The 16,431-nt window shown below is 36.1% G+C and overlaps 1 long non-coding RNA gene across 11 annotated transcripts; it reads right to left on the bottom strand.

Annotated features, from left to right (window-relative positions):
- Positions 1 to 4,400: 4,400 nt before the first annotated feature.
- On the bottom strand, positions 4,401 to 14,562 carry LOC126877437 (uncharacterized). Of its 11 annotated transcripts, XR_007695015.1 has the most exons (11): positions 12,974 to 14,562; positions 12,625 to 12,722; positions 12,214 to 12,367; positions 11,946 to 12,122; positions 11,480 to 11,591; positions 11,230 to 11,375; positions 10,878 to 11,103; positions 10,582 to 10,806; positions 10,394 to 10,501; positions 7,512 to 8,340; positions 4,401 to 6,571 (listed from the first exon to the last, which is right to left on the bottom strand). It is a non-coding gene; the product is annotated as an uncharacterized LOC126877437 (long non-coding RNA). The 11 variants fall into 11 exon arrangements; XR_007695014.1 differs by lacking the exon at positions 11,480 to 11,591; XR_007695017.1 differs by lacking the exon at positions 11,480 to 11,591 and having other exon boundaries at positions 11,946 to 12,093.
- Between the last annotated feature and the right edge of the window lie 1,869 nt (positions 14,563 to 16,431).

Genomic DNA, 16,431 nt, shown 5'->3' with positions numbered 1-16,431 from the left:
ATACGTTATAACGTTATACACTATAGCGTAATACGTTATAACGTTACACCATATAACGTAATACGTGATACCGTTATACCGTATAACATAACACGTTATAACGTTATGCCATATAACGTAACACGTTATAACGTTATACCATATAACATAATACGCTATAACGTTATGCCGTATAACGTAATACGTTATAACGTTATACCATATAACGTAATACGTTATAACGTTATACCATGTAACGTAATACATTATAACGTTATACCACATAACGTAATACGTTATGACGTTATACAATATAACGTAATACGTTATAACGTTATACCCTTCAACGTAATACGTTATAACGTTATACCGTACAACGTAACACGTTATAACGTTATACCATATAACGTAATACGTTATAACGTTATGCCATATAACGTAATACGTTATAACGATATACCATATAACGTAATACGTTATAACGTTATACAATACAACGTAATACGTTATAACGTTATACCATATAACGTAATACGTTATAGCGTTATACCACATAACGTAATATGTTATAACGTTATACTATATGACGTTATATCATATAACGTAATACGTTATAGCGTTATACCACATAACGTAATACGTTACAACGTTATACCATATAACGTAATACGATATTACGTTATACTATATAACGTAATACGTTATAACGTTATACCATATAACGTAATACATTATAACGTTATACCATATAACGTAATACGTTATGACGTTATATCATATAACGTAATACGTTATAACGTTGTACCACATAACGTAATACATTATAACGTTATGCCATATAACGTAACACGTTATAACGTTATACCATATAACGTAATACGTTATAACGTTATGCCATATAACGTAATACGTTATAACGATATACCATATAACGTAACACGTTATAACGTTATACAATACAACGTAATACGTTATAATGTTATACCATATAACGTAATACGTTATAGCGTTATACCACATAACGTAATACGTTATAACGTTATACAATACAACGTAACACGTTATAACGTTATGCAATACAACGTAATACGTTATAACGTTATACCATATAACGTAATACGATATTACGTTATACTATATAACGTAATACGTTATAACGTTATACCATATAACGTAATACATTATAACGTTATACCATATAACGTAATACGTTATGACGTTATATCATATAACGTAATACGTTATAACGTTGTACCACATAACGTAATACATTATAACGTTATGCCATATAACGTAACACGTTATAACGTTATACCATATAACGTAATACGTTATAACGTTATGCCATATAACGTAATACGTTATAACGATATACCATATAACGTAACACGTTATAACGTTATACAATACAACGTAATACGTTATAATGTTATACCATATAACGTAATACGTTATAGCGTTATACCACATAACGTAATACGTTATAACGTTATACAATACAACGTAACACGTTATAACGTTATGCAATACAACGTAATACGTTATAACGTTATACCATATAACGTAATACGTTATAGCGTTATACCACATAACGTAATACGTTATAACGTTATACCTTATAACGTAATACGTCGTAACGTTTACTATATGACGTTATATCATATAACGTAATACGTTATAACGATATACCATATAACGTAATACGTTATAACGTTATACGATATAACGTAATACCATATAAAGTAATACGTCATAACCTTATACTATATGACGTTATACCATATAACGTAATACGTTATAACGATATTCGATATAACGTAATACGTTATAACGTTATGCCATATAACATAATACGTTATAACGTTATGCCATATAACGTAATACGTTATAACGTTATGCCTTATAACGTAATACGTCATAACGATATACCACATAACGTAATACGTTATAACGTTGTACCACATAACGTAATACATTATAACGTTATGCCATATAACGTAATACGATATTACGTTATACTATATAACGTAATACGTTATAACGTTATACCATATAACGTAATACGTACTAACGTTATACCATATAACCTAATACGTTATAATGATATACCAAATAACGTAATATGTTATAACGTAATACAATATAACGTAATACGTGATACCGTTATACCGTATAACATAACACGTTATAACGTTATGCCATATAACGTAACACGTTATAACGTTATACCATATAACATAATACGCTATAACGTTATGCCATATAACGTAATACGTTATGACGTTATACAATATAACGTAATACGTTATAACGTTATACCCTTCAACGTAATACGTTATAACGTTATACCATATAACGTAACACGTTATAACGTTATACCATATAACGTAATACGTTATAACGTTATGCCATATAACGTAATACGTTATAACGATATGCCATATAACGTAACACGTTATAACGTTATACAATACAACGTAATACGTTATAACGTTATACCATATAACGTAATACGTTATAGCGTTATACCACATAACGTAATACGTTATAACGTTATACAATACAACGTAATACGTTATAACGTTATACCATATAACGTAATACGTTATAGCGTTATACCACATAACGTAATATGTTATAACGTTATACTATATGACGTTATATCATATAACGTAATACGTTATAGCGTTATACCACATAACGTAATACGTTATAATGTTATACCATATAACGTAATACGATATTACGTTATACTATATAACGTAATACGTTATAACGTTATGCCATATAACGTAATACGTTATAACGTTATGCCTTGTAAGGTAATACGTCATAACGTTATACTATATAACGTAATACGTTATAACGTTATACCATATGACGTAATACGATATAACGTTATACCTTATAACGTAATACGTCGTAACGTTTACTATATGACGTTATATCATATAACGTAATACGTTATAACGATATACCATATAACGTAATACGTTATAACGTTATACCATATAACGTAATACGTTATAACGATATTCTATATAACGTAATACGTTATAACGTTATACCATATGACGTAATACGATATAACATTAAACCACATAACGTAATACGTTAAAGCATTATACGACATAACGTAATACGTTATAGAGTTATACCATATAACGTAATACGTTATACCGTTATACCATATAACGTAATACGTTATAACGTTATACCATATAACGTAATACGTTATAACGTTATACCATATGACGTAATACGTTATACCGTTATACCATATAACGTAATACGTTACAACGTTATATCGTATAACGTAATACGTTATAACGTTAATAAATAATTAATAATTAACGTAAATAAATCATTAATTCACTCACTACGAATTTATGGTATTGATTAAAGTCAATGAATGTAGAGTTACTGCCGATTAAGGGTACAACTGTTATAAATTAAGAACACAATTACATTGAATTAATGGGAAAATGTTGCTATAAATTATTGGTATAACTGTTAAAAATTAATGGTGTAATTGTTTTAGATTAATGGCTTAAATGTTATAAATTAATGGCTTAGAAGGTATAAATGAATAGCTTAAATGTTATAAATTAATAGTTTAAATGTATAAAATTACAGTTTAAATGTTGTATATTAATGGCTTGGATGTTGTAAATTAATAGCTTAAATGTTATAAATTAGTGGCTTAAATGTTATAAATTAATGGTTTAAATGTTATAAATTAATGGCTTAAATGTATAAAATAATAGTTCAAATATTGTAAATTAATGGCTAAGATGTTGTAAATTAATAGCCTAAATTTTATAAATTAATAACTTACATGTATAAAATAACAGTTCAAATGTTGTAAATTAATGGCTTAGATGTTGTAAATTAATAGCTTAAATGTTATAAATTAATAGCTTAAATATTATAAATTAATTTCTCAAGTATTGTAAATTAATGGCTTAGACGTTATAAATTACTAGTTACAATGTTGTTATTTGATATTTTTTTTTATTTACTTTATATTTAAATTCTTCTTGGATGTTCACTGTCCGGAATTTCAGGCACGAAAGAGCTCGCGCGCGACTTCCGCGTCCCTTATATATCTTGACAAGGTGTCGAGATGTCAATCAAACGTTAACGATCTCTTGACATAGCAAAGGACGGGTTTTCCATTATAACAAAATCAAATTGAACAATTTCTTAATTTTTATCGTAAATTGGCGCCTTCGACGATTTAATACGGTATCCATTTTTATCATTTTAATAGTTTCTACAAACTAAGACTAAATTCACACCTCCTTGATACTAGTTTTCGACTATCAATTAGTTTGAACAAAAAGGGAAAAGAGCCTAACGGCAGTCGATGACGTTACTGTGAAATATGTTAAGGTATTTAAATAATCAGCCAGATAAAATTCATATTAATCATTATATTATATTATCGATATTCGTTCATTTACTCGTGCTAATTACAAAATAAAATGTTCTCTTTTCTTGAATAACACCTACATCACCGTCTGCGATATTTAAATTTCTTATTTAATGCTTATTTAAAAGTCAGGTACCTTTTTAATTCCTCTCAAGTTAAACGAGTAAATTTACTCGTTATAGTTGTAACATAAAATGGCTATTTTCTTCAATACCACTTGCATCGCTGTACGCGATACAGATATTAATTATGTATCGAATAATATGTACCAATTGGCTGTAATCGCGGTTAGGTATTTCTTCGTTTGATCTATCAAGGGATCTATTAGGCTATTAGCGAAAGACTTATTGATTCCTCAAAGATGTATCTTAACTTAAATCTTAAAGATTAACTAAATGATTATATTTGATTAGTATTCGACAGTGTCTATCATATTCAGCCATCTTCTTTTATAATTGATACTGCTGGGATCAATTATTTTATAATAAATTGCAGATTATGCCACGGTATATTATAAGATATTTGTCTATAGCTCTTTTTTTCTAATTCATTGATTTTATTATTAGTCTCGTTGGTTTTTCCTGTGAGTATCTGCTGTACGTACATTTCCATTACGCTCAGATTTTTAACATCGTTGTACGAATATGCGCGTGTTCTAGCAATAAACATTGGTTTCGTTAAAATGAATGTAAGTAAACTTGGAATTATAATTGTAATTGACAACGATGACGATTAAGAGCGTGGTTACACTTAATCGTGTGCATGATATTATCAGAAATTGTGATTGTAATTAACAATAATTCAAACAAAATTCAAAGAATTGAAATACGATATATCACCTATTTATATGCTTCAACACCTTCTTTCTTTTTTTCTTCTACGTGGAGAAATCCTCATGGACACTCCGCTGCATTCTGGAGAATTAGTGGAGTAGTGCCAGACTCCTACTGACAAAAACTCCACGGTGGCCAACCTACACGTTTGGCAGCAGTGTCCGAGACCTCTTGGAAATTACTGCCGGTACACTCCCCGCGTCTTCTCGTTAGGCCTATCCTATGAACTAACTAACTAAATGTGGCGTTAGGGGAGACGATTGTCCCCCCCCCCCCCCCCAAAGTAGGCCTACCCAAATTTCAATTAAAAGTGAGTGTGTTAAGAAGTTATAAATACCCTGTTTCGAGGAAAGTTTTTTCTTTTTGGCGCAGAGCGCTTGTGACGCAGGAGAAGCCGCCAGTAACGAAAGGCTTAACCCGCCACGACACCCGATCGGGTCTGCGACGTGTGATTGTTTACGCCATGATGCATGTTCTCTTCCTCGGGCAGGATGAGTTCTTAAGCCACGTCGCCATCCACGTAGCCACTGACAAGTCAGTATTTACCAGCCCCACCGACTTGGAGGAGGAGTTGGCACTTGGCACTACTGGGCGTGAACAGTGCAATGATACCACTAGCACCTTTGGGACCCAACATGCCTAGGTATCCCTAATAACAGCGGAGATCAATATTTAGCCTCGAGAATTAAAAGTTCTAACTCCATTGGATTTGACAGGGTCCAGGATTAACACAGTGCAAATCAGCTGATGTGCGCTGTATAAAGCAGCCAATACGGAGTACAATGCGCATCGAACTGCCTCTGTATCCTGAGTAGTAGCGGAGATTCGTAGAATTCAATATTTACCCCTTGAGCATTAAAAATTCTAACTGCATCGGATTTGACAGGGAAAAGAGATGACATAGTGCAAACCGACTGATGTGCGCTGTGTAAAACAGCAAATGTGGAGTACAACGCGTATCGAATTGTCGAAATTTGTCCAATAGCAGCGGAGATTCGTAGAATTGAATATTTAGCCTTGAGCATTAAAAATTATAATTGCATCGGATTTGACAGGAAAAGAGTGGACATAGCGCAAACCAGATGATGTGCGTTGTATTTGGCATCAAACGTGGAGTATAACGAGCATCGAATTGTCTACATATCCTCAACGGAAGCGGAGATTCGTTCAATTACATATTTAATCTTCAATATTGATAGCTGTGGTTGCATTGGATTTTACTTATACTATATAACGTAATACGTTATTTCCATATTACGTAATACTATATAACGTAGTACGTTATAACGCTATACTTTATAACGTAATGCGTTATAGCGTTATACTATATGTCGGGTTTACATTAGAATTAGGGTTAGGGGCGTGAAGCGAATCTTCGTTTGGATTACACGTCGTCGTTGTGCAATAGAGAAGACATTGACTAGTGCAAATACGATTATTATAGAACCGGACAAGTAACCGTGGTAGTTAGGTACTCGAGAAACTAATGACAATGATCCTAAGTTCAATAACGAATCCGCAGTCGACGGGATGATAGATGAACGTACTCACGAAATCTAAGTCGGATGCGTAATATTCACTGGTTGTAAAGAGTTACTCCTTTCATCACTGAGATCGCGAGCGAGAATGCCTTTCCCGTCCCGATGATGCCACAGAGGAAAACTATAATGGGGTGTGTCTAAGGACACGAGATCATCGGATTCGTCGAGAAAAGCCTTCGTTCAGAAAGTAAGACAAATTGGCGTTGCTGCTAATTGGTCAATCTCCATATCGGTGGTTAGAAAAAGATGCTAGCCGCCCTCGATGGAAAGTTGCTAGTGGGAGACGCCGCTCGTCGAAAAATAGGTCTCCCCTATTTTCCCGTAGTTGGGACAATGACTGTTTGTTTGTTTGAAGGACTTTAGTTAATTAAATCTTAGGATTTATAACGGGTCCTCAGGCTAGCCGAACATGTACTGCGGAGACGCATCGACATCTGGTAATCATCTTACTCGAAGAATAGGGTCTGCGTGTGGCGAGCCACGGGACAGAAACCGTTGGAATGTTTACTGTCGCGTGTCGCCACGAATATTTCTTTTAAGGAGAGCTATAGAATTACTCCATACCTTTGTTAGACAAAGCGTTCATCCCGTGACCGCGGCTACGTTCGGCGACTGACTGTCGCCTCGAGCCCAAGCTCATTATCACAACTCTCGAACAATTACAATCGGATTGAATAACTACAATTGTTCAATTACAGACTCCGGTGTTCTTTCATCTCCGACATATATAACGTAATACTATATTACTGAATGTACTCTATTACGTGAAGGCTGCCAACTTAATACGCGGCGCTTCGTTCCGCAGTTCGTTTGCTTTCTTGACCAGCGACTTCTTCAGAAATCTCTGGTTGCGATTCCTACTGACGACTGGTTACGGGCAACTGCTGTGTTGATCCACTTGCCTCCCTTTCTATTCTTACCATATCCCCACTCCGCCTGTCTTAATATCCGTCCGCGATCATGGTAACGTTCGCCTTCTGCTCAGTATGTGAAGGAACGGCAAAACGTAATATGATATAACGTAATTCAATTTAACGGAATACGTTATAATGTAATGTATTATAACGTAATACTATATCTCGTAATCGTAATGGCAGTCGTCTACCCCGTTCAAGAACTCCTCGAACGCTGTCCATTCGCTGTTGGGCGACACATACACGGCCACTACCACCATTCCTGACCATTCGACCGCTGCGTATCCGTTGCCGCGCTCCAGAGGATCCCTGTGGGCGGACGATGCCGGCGCTGATGTCCAGGTGACAGCCGTCTGTATCTCCGGCGCAGTCCGGAGCGTCCAGGACTCTGTATGGCTCGGCCACCACCGCTAGGGCAACCGTGCTCTCCAGAATGGTTTGGAAAAGCAGGTCTTGACTGTCCCAGATTGTTCTGGAGGGTGCGTACCCTTAATCTTAATCACCTAAGTTCATGGCTTCAATCGCCGCTTCCTCCGCTCCAACCACCTTGCTCGCGGCTTTAGGAGTCAGGGATTTCCTGCGGCCATTCTTCCTTGTTACCGTTTTCTACCGCGGACCCATCGGTCGACGGTATGGTTCTGTACAAAGAGAAACTTAGAAACGAATTAATCGTCCTGCGTAATGTCTATCGTGATTGTGATGTATGTGAAACTTTCCAAAGTGTCTAATTAGTCGTCATTTGAAGTTGATTTTGAGTTGATAGGGCGAGCCTATAATTCAATGTTTCTCCTTGACAAAAAAAATTGTATTTTGATGTTACTAGCGGGTCCAGTCGTTGATACATGTTAATCGACGTTACGATCGAACCGGCCGCGGGTCATCGTCCGATAGATCTGTCGCGGCACTCGACAACAACTACCGCCACTAACTAATACCGGACAACGGTAGCGCAGTGGTTAGCGCCTTAGGTTACGAACGTTCGGGACTCGGATTCGAATCCCGGCGCCCGTAGTCCCATTTTTCTTCCACGCATCTAAATTAGAAAAATATAGCAGTACCCCAGCAGCGACATCTACAGCCAGCAGCTACATTTGCAGATGCTTCGATGAGAAATTATCCAAATGTTTTTCAATAGCTTTTCTACCCTTCCAACGTCATTTTTGCCGATTAAAAGTATAAAATCGTACACGAACGTACCATTTCTCCCTTCTTATTAAAATATTATACTATTGCATCATTAAAATATTGAAACGTTAAAATATAAAATTTCTTTCATCGAGGCATTAAGGTACAACCTGTTATCGTTCTTTTGTTAAGATCTCTTCGATAGAAAAAATGAAGCTTCTACATCTTTTATTTCATCGACAAAACGTTGTTTTAGTTGAATTGTTGAGGTTCTTTCGATCAAAATGATACCGAACATGAAAATAACCCCGAAAAGTTCGATTAGACGCATAGTTCGATTAGCTGCGTTGGAGATGGACTTCCTTCGGACATGACATTCTGAGATTGAATATGCGAGGCTTCTTTTCGCTCTAACATATACAACTTCCATCGTTTGCGAATTAGTCCAAGCTGATGCAGGCACCGCTACGAGGGTGTAATTAATTTCCAATTTCAATATCGTGTTATATCTCAGTTGCTTTCTGTGTTCCTTATTGTTACGTTCGATGTATATAGAACGTATAATCCCAAATCAGGTACTTGCCGTCAATTTGTAAACAGTGATTGTTAACAAATTTTAAAATATGATGTAGAAGAAAATGTTCATCACGTTAAAAATGAAAATTGCCGGACAAAATAGAAGAAAGGCCTCGATGTAACAATATAGATAATTGCATTGTAATGACAATTCTGCCCGAGCAGTCGAGGTAAACAGGCGCGAATAAATGTGCTCCAGTGTTAGTGCGATAAATAGTGAATTTAGGAGGTTAAAACGTTAACGAACACTGTCACATGGTAAAAGTTTCAAAATGCAACAACCAATACCGCCGCCAAACAAAAAAGGGTGACATATGTTTCATAAATGAAGCTACAAATACGTTAAGCAGAAAACAACCAATTAACAAAGAACAGGAAAGCCTATAAAAGAAATGGAAACGTTGCAAAAGCAGGAAGAAAACAGCTACAATAACGAACTATCCTATCAAGATGAAAACTGGAAGGTAGCAACAGCTCACAAAAGGCGTAAAATAATCCTAAATACAAGCGCTATAAAAATTACAGAAATGCACCAGTGGCTACAGGACATCCCACTCCGAAATTCTTTCAGCTCACTGATAAAAGACGGAGATACGAGTTCAGAGGAAGCAATGACAACACATATCGTTAAACCACCACCGATCTACATTCATGCTCAAATAACAGATACCCTTATTGAACTATTAAACAACACTGTCGGAAGAGAAAACTACAGTATAAAGGAATTAAAACTGGAACAAGTCAAAGTGCAAACAAATACTCCAAAAATCTTTCGAAAAGTGGCGCAAGTATTAAACATACCATACATCATACATACCAACTCAAAACAGAAAAGAACCACAAAGTAGTAATTAGAGACCTATACCCAAGAACAAACACCAAAAATATATGCAAAGAACTAACAAAAATCGGGCACCAAGTAAGAACAATAAATAATATAACCAGATACGATACAAAACAGTCATTGTCACTGTTTCTAATAGAACTCACGTGGCGTGGAGTCTGCTTTGTGTAGAGAGTCGCCGGACGTAACAAGCAGATATATTTACGAAGGCGTTACCGAAACCAAGATTTCAATATTTACGACAAAAATTAGGTCTGAAAAATAACAATGATGTTAAAAAGTAATCGTTTGTAAAGATTTCGAGTGTTAGGGAGGGTGTTGAAGTAATACTCACTTCTAGGAAAACTACATCTTCTCTAGCGTTTAGTTCTCTTAGTCCCCGATGCTATTGAGTATTGTTTAGCTCTAAATCAATTTGAAGGGCCTCTCAGTCTCATAGCCTTTTTTAGGAATATGCCATGCACAGATGGTGCAGCAGGGTATATATAGACCGGCCAGTTTTCGTAATTATATAAATACCCATAGACTCATGGCTTCGAAGCTCTGTTGTAATGTAACGCTGCCACAGTGTGGTTCTGGATTAGTATACACTGTACTTATACTTATGCTTATATTTATACTTATACTTACAGTTACACTTATACTTAAATATATTTCTGTTACACATTCATCACGCGTTCCTCGAAGAGATAACTTCAACAAAGGTGGTTGGAAAATTCTTCAGCTTGCTCTTCGTTGCTTCTGGCTCATGTGTTGTCCGTTAATCTGATTGCTGGGATTAGTTTAATTGGCTCCTTTATTTTGTTCGTGGCTTTCCATAGGAAATAGTTGGAATTCTCGTACGCAGAAAGTGAATCTATGAATTTTGAGAATTCGTTATTATTATGATCTTTTATTTTACTTTCTATTTCCTTTGCAAGTTTGTTTAGATGTTTTTTTGCTTTCACCTGCTCTATGTTTTTGTCATTTTGCTTTCGCTTACCTTTTTTCCTCTGATTTTGTCAAGAAAGTCTTGCGGAATTATTTTTGTTTGCCTGTTATTTGGTTCATAAGTAGTAGTTGCCAATGCTACTTCTATAATCTCTGTCAATGTACTGCCTGTTCGCAGTGGTGCATATACTGCTACGTCTGGAAGTAATTGCCGTTAGTTAGTATTGTAACGGTGGTTGCTTGAGTGTATTAATGATGGATTTGGCTATGTTGGTGTTAAGGGTGGCGATTAGGTTAGTTACTTGTGCATAACTTCGGCTACCAAAGGTGTTGGTGTTTCCATGATTAGAGTTCTATACATATTGTATTGTTTGCTGTTGGATCTGATTCCGTAATATCTACTCGCTGTATGTTCTGCTTCGAAGCGTGTAGCAGGAGGGTGTGAGGAAAAAGCAACACCATGTTAATGATCATGGAGATCAACTTTTATCTTAGATATATGATTATTATGATTATATTATTCTTATTTTATATCTAACTAATGTCTAATAAATGTTATATAAAATAAATATTTTTTCATTATTAAAATCCTTTGTAAACTCTATAATTATATTATAATTTAGCTTCCTCAATAAAGAATTTAATAACATTGAAAATTTTTAATCATGGGTAATATTTTAAATATGACACTATTTACGTATGTTATAGGTAATGTTAATAGTTACACAATTTTTTAATAAATTAAGAAAAAACTAAAAACAAACTTACTTTCCAATATATGCGTCAAATGTAAAAGCATTAAAGATATGTGTACATATTTAATTTGAAAATTGTGGTCTTGTTAAACTTGTTTGTTGGTAATAATAATGCATGTTTAATAATGGTTCATAATTAATATTCATTTAAACAATGCTTTCTGTAATAAATGGAGTATTGTAGATGTATCTGCTTGAAATAAATGGTGAGAAATTATAATAAATACATAATATAGTATTAGTTATTGAATAAGCTTACTGCTTTAGTTTATATTCTTTACCTTTAGTGCTTTCACCGAAGAATGGCGCCAAACACAAAACCCTAGCTACTCGATCGCAGTGTTCAATGGTGGCCGATTGGTAAAGTACATCTTGCGACATTAAGAACCTTATCTCCTTTACAGCAGTTAACAGACCTGTGTGTACAACTATGGCCTAGGGAAATTAACAGCGTAAAGTCATTAGTGTCTAATTTTATTAATGAAAACTTAAATACATTTTTTATGCTTATTATATATTTTTTTTAAATACTGTATGACTGGAATAATGTAATGCAAATACTTTGTTAAACATAATATATTAAAAATTGGATTTATATTCAATTACATTCTATTTTCCACCAAGAGTTACGCAATTAATTGCGAATTACTCTCTTCGTTTGGGATCGTTCGGATGATAATACATTTTCTTACCACTCTTTGACTTGTTTCTGCATCCCTTGGCTGAGTAATCAGGCATTTGAACTAACGTTCCAAACTTAAATGTTAATTCTGTATGTTCTCTATGATGACTGCAAAAATTTGTAATAAACACGAAGTATAAATCACCTTAAAGTAAAAACGGATAACACCATACAGATTTAATTACTAAGATGTGTGTAGCTCAAAATTTGATGTTAATTTAAAATTGTAATATAATTTATCGTTAAACTTTGCAAAAAAGTTGTATTTTCTTTTGAGGTTATCTTTAGCAATCTTATAAAAAGGTTATTCAACTATTATTTATATCTATTAATAAGAGCGACTTTTAATAATATCTTACTTTTTCTTATTATTCTTTATTTCCGTCGTTATATACACTCCAATACACGGTAAATATTATTACACTTTGTTTACAGACAACTTTGTAAACGTATACTTCATACATTTATATTTATACCAATCTATACATAACTGCTGCAGGAAGCGCTTTTATAAATGGCGGAACCAATCAGCGTTGAACGAATAGATTTGCCACACTGTCCCTGGACCAACTACACATCGCAGGGCTTAACTCTTCAGTTAGGTCTGTAACTGATTCCGAATTTGAAAAATCACCGTACGTGTAATCGATCCAATGATCGAATTAAACTGTCAAAATTTCCAATTAGTTGTGGAATAACAATAATTTTTTGGCCGTTATCTTTTCTGATTGAAGAAAACAGTTACAAAACGAAGTGTATTCATTGAAACTTTTATTGCATGCAATTTTGCATAAATAGAAAAGTTTTATTTTTTTAGGAGTAGAGTTTTAATTAAACAAAAATATTTATTTTGCTTTGATAAAATTAAAATTGAGTGTTATTAATGTCTTAAGACGAATATTAATGAAAGTAATCTGGGAAATACAATATATTACTGTAATATCGTGGAAATAAGGATAGAATTTTTTTTCCGATTACTTACAATTTATTAATATTAAATTGAATATACAAATATAAATTGGACAGAAAACGATGTTTATTTAACGGAAACTAAATGCAATACTCGTATCTATATCAAATAACTTTACAGTTATTTGACCACCCTCGTCACAACGAATCTAACACACACACACACACTCTCTCTCTCTAACAACTCTATCAATTCTCACGACTCTACTCTTCGACGACTCGATTACCTCTAACGACTCTACTCTTCGACGACTCAATTAGCTCTGATTCTCGCAACACGCACACTTTTCGACTCGCACACTCTGATCTTTCGGTCGTCCCGCCTTGGATAGCGAAACCGTCCTTCTTCTAACGTTGTCTATTGTTTCCCTCATACCTATGTAAGAACTACCAACTACGTGCCTTTAGTCACGCAGGCACTCTTAAATGTAAACGAACCACAGAAAGACGACGTACTCGGTTTTATCTATTTTCAACTGATTTCTAATTCGAACTACCTTACGATATTACATTACTCCTAAAACTAAGCTCTGAAATCTGAGCATATATATATATATATCAGAGATGAAAGGACACCGGAGCCTCTCCTTTGGAATTTTGGGAAAGTCCCTTAACACTTTAATCTAGATTCTACCATAGCCGTAATTAAGCGATTGCCGCCATTCAATCCGATTGTATTTGTTCCAGATTTATGATAGTGAGCTTGGGCTCAGTTCGCTGTGGAGTGCCGAAGCGTGCAGACGTGTCTCTAGTGCCCAGCGTAGTCCGAAAACAACACGTGTCGCCCAACCGTCGAAAGAGAACACAGCTAAGTGTCCCTTACCCTTTAGGGAGAAGAAAATCCCACGCACCTAACCCCAACCCGAATACTAGCCTCACAGCCTCACGACTAGTTGTTCATTCCGAATTAACTAGCTCGATGATGGTCCAGCAACCGCGACCAGGCTCTCCGGAGCAGACTCGCAGCTACCCCGTGCTACCCCCCGTGGCAGAAGTGTAGCAGAACTCTCCGCACTAACGACGCTAATACTACAAAGAAAAGGAAAATAGAAACAGCAACGCAAATAAACACACACAACAGGTTCGCCGTATTGGAATCCTCAAACGACGCCATGGAAATCGTAGAACCGCCACCAAACCAACACTCGCAGAGAATCCCCCCTCCCCCACCAATATTTGTGGACGACGTCATTGACATACAGATCAACTCCCTAGAGAGAGATATCAGCAAGGAGGAATATAACCTTAAGATAAGCAACAATAAAGTAAAAATACTGCCGACGAACCCAGAAGCTTACAGAAAACTCACCAAGACACTCAGGACCCTGAACGCCAACTTCCACACCTACCAACTCAAACAGGAAAGGCCTTTCCGGGTGGTCCTACGAAACATACAACACTCAGCAGACATAGACGAACTCAAATACGAACTCTCAAAACTCGGCCACGAAGTCATCAACGTAAGTAATATAAGGCATAGAGTCTCGAAAGACCCGTTATCCTTATTCTTCCTAGACATTAAATAAAAGCCGAACAATAAGGAAATCTACAACATCAGTCGCCTAATGAACGCGATAGTAAAGATCGAACCACCGCTCGTGAAAAAAGAAATAGTGCAATGCAAAAGGTGCCAAAGGTACGGTCATACGCAGAAATACTGCAACCATACTTTCCGCTGCGTTAAATGCGCAGGCACTCACTCCACTGACCAGTGCGCCAAATCACCGGAAACCCCAGCGAAATGCATCCACTGCCAAGGGGACCACCCTGCCAACTACAAAGGCTGCCCAGCATATAAAACACTATACACGAACAGGTATCCTAAGCTCAGAGCAAAAGAGGTATCCAACCAAACACCCAGCCCGCCGAAATTCACGACTACCCCAACCCCCTCAACCAACCAAACACCCAGTCCTACCAAATTCATCTCCACCTCAACCTCCTATGCCCAAGCAGTACAAGGCATCCAAAATAACCCGAACAGCCAAAGGAACCTTCCCCAAAACAGTGTCCCCAACCCACCTAACATAGACAACTCCTCAAGGCTTGAAAAGCTAATAGAGAAACAATCAGAGCAAATAAATCACTTGCTATCGCTACTAACACTCATCGTGGAAAAATTAGCACGCCTCGACTCAAAATAAAACCAAGGCGCATAGCACTCTGGAACGCCAACGGTCTAGCGCAACACAAACTTGAACTAGAACTCTTCTTAAAACACCAGCAAATCGACGTAATGCTCGTATCGGAAACCCACTTCACCGACAAGAGCTACCTGAAAATAAATGGTTACAAATTCTACCATACCCAACACCCCAGCGGAAAGGCCCACGGTGGCACCGGAATAATAATCAAAGCAAGTATTAAGCACTACGAACTTCCATCATTCCAGAAAGACTACCTCCAAGCAACAAACGTAGCAATAGAAGACTGTCATGGCTCAATCACCACCTCAGCAGTATACTGCCCTCCCAGACACTCCATCGCCAAAGAAGACTTTGATAACTTCCTGGACACCCTGGGCAATAGATTCATAGTTGGAGGAGACTATAACGCCAAGCACATCCAATGGGGCAGCAGACTGGTTACAGCAAGAGGCAAAAACCTCTTAAACAGCATAATAAACAACAACCTCAACTACCTCACCACATACGAACCCACATACTGGCCCACTGACAACAACAAAATACCCGACCTTCTCGACTTCTTCATAACTAAAAATATCCCATCAAGACACGTCCAGATCAACTCCTCGGCTGATCTCTCCTCTGATCATTCTCCCGTGATAGCAACAGTCAGTTCAACAATCATCGAGAATACACCTAATGGCTCCATTCACAACCAACAC

The sequence above is a fragment of the Bombus huntii genome, unplaced genomic scaffold (assembly GCF_024542735.1).
Source record: "Bombus huntii isolate Logan2020A unplaced genomic scaffold, iyBomHunt1.1 ctg00000166.1, whole genome shotgun sequence".
In the NCBI taxonomy this organism is placed as follows: Eukaryota; Metazoa; Arthropoda; class Insecta; order Hymenoptera; family Apidae; genus Bombus; species Bombus huntii.
The sequence above is the reverse complement of the archived record's forward strand: the minus strand, read 5'-3'. Positions and strand labels throughout refer to the sequence as shown.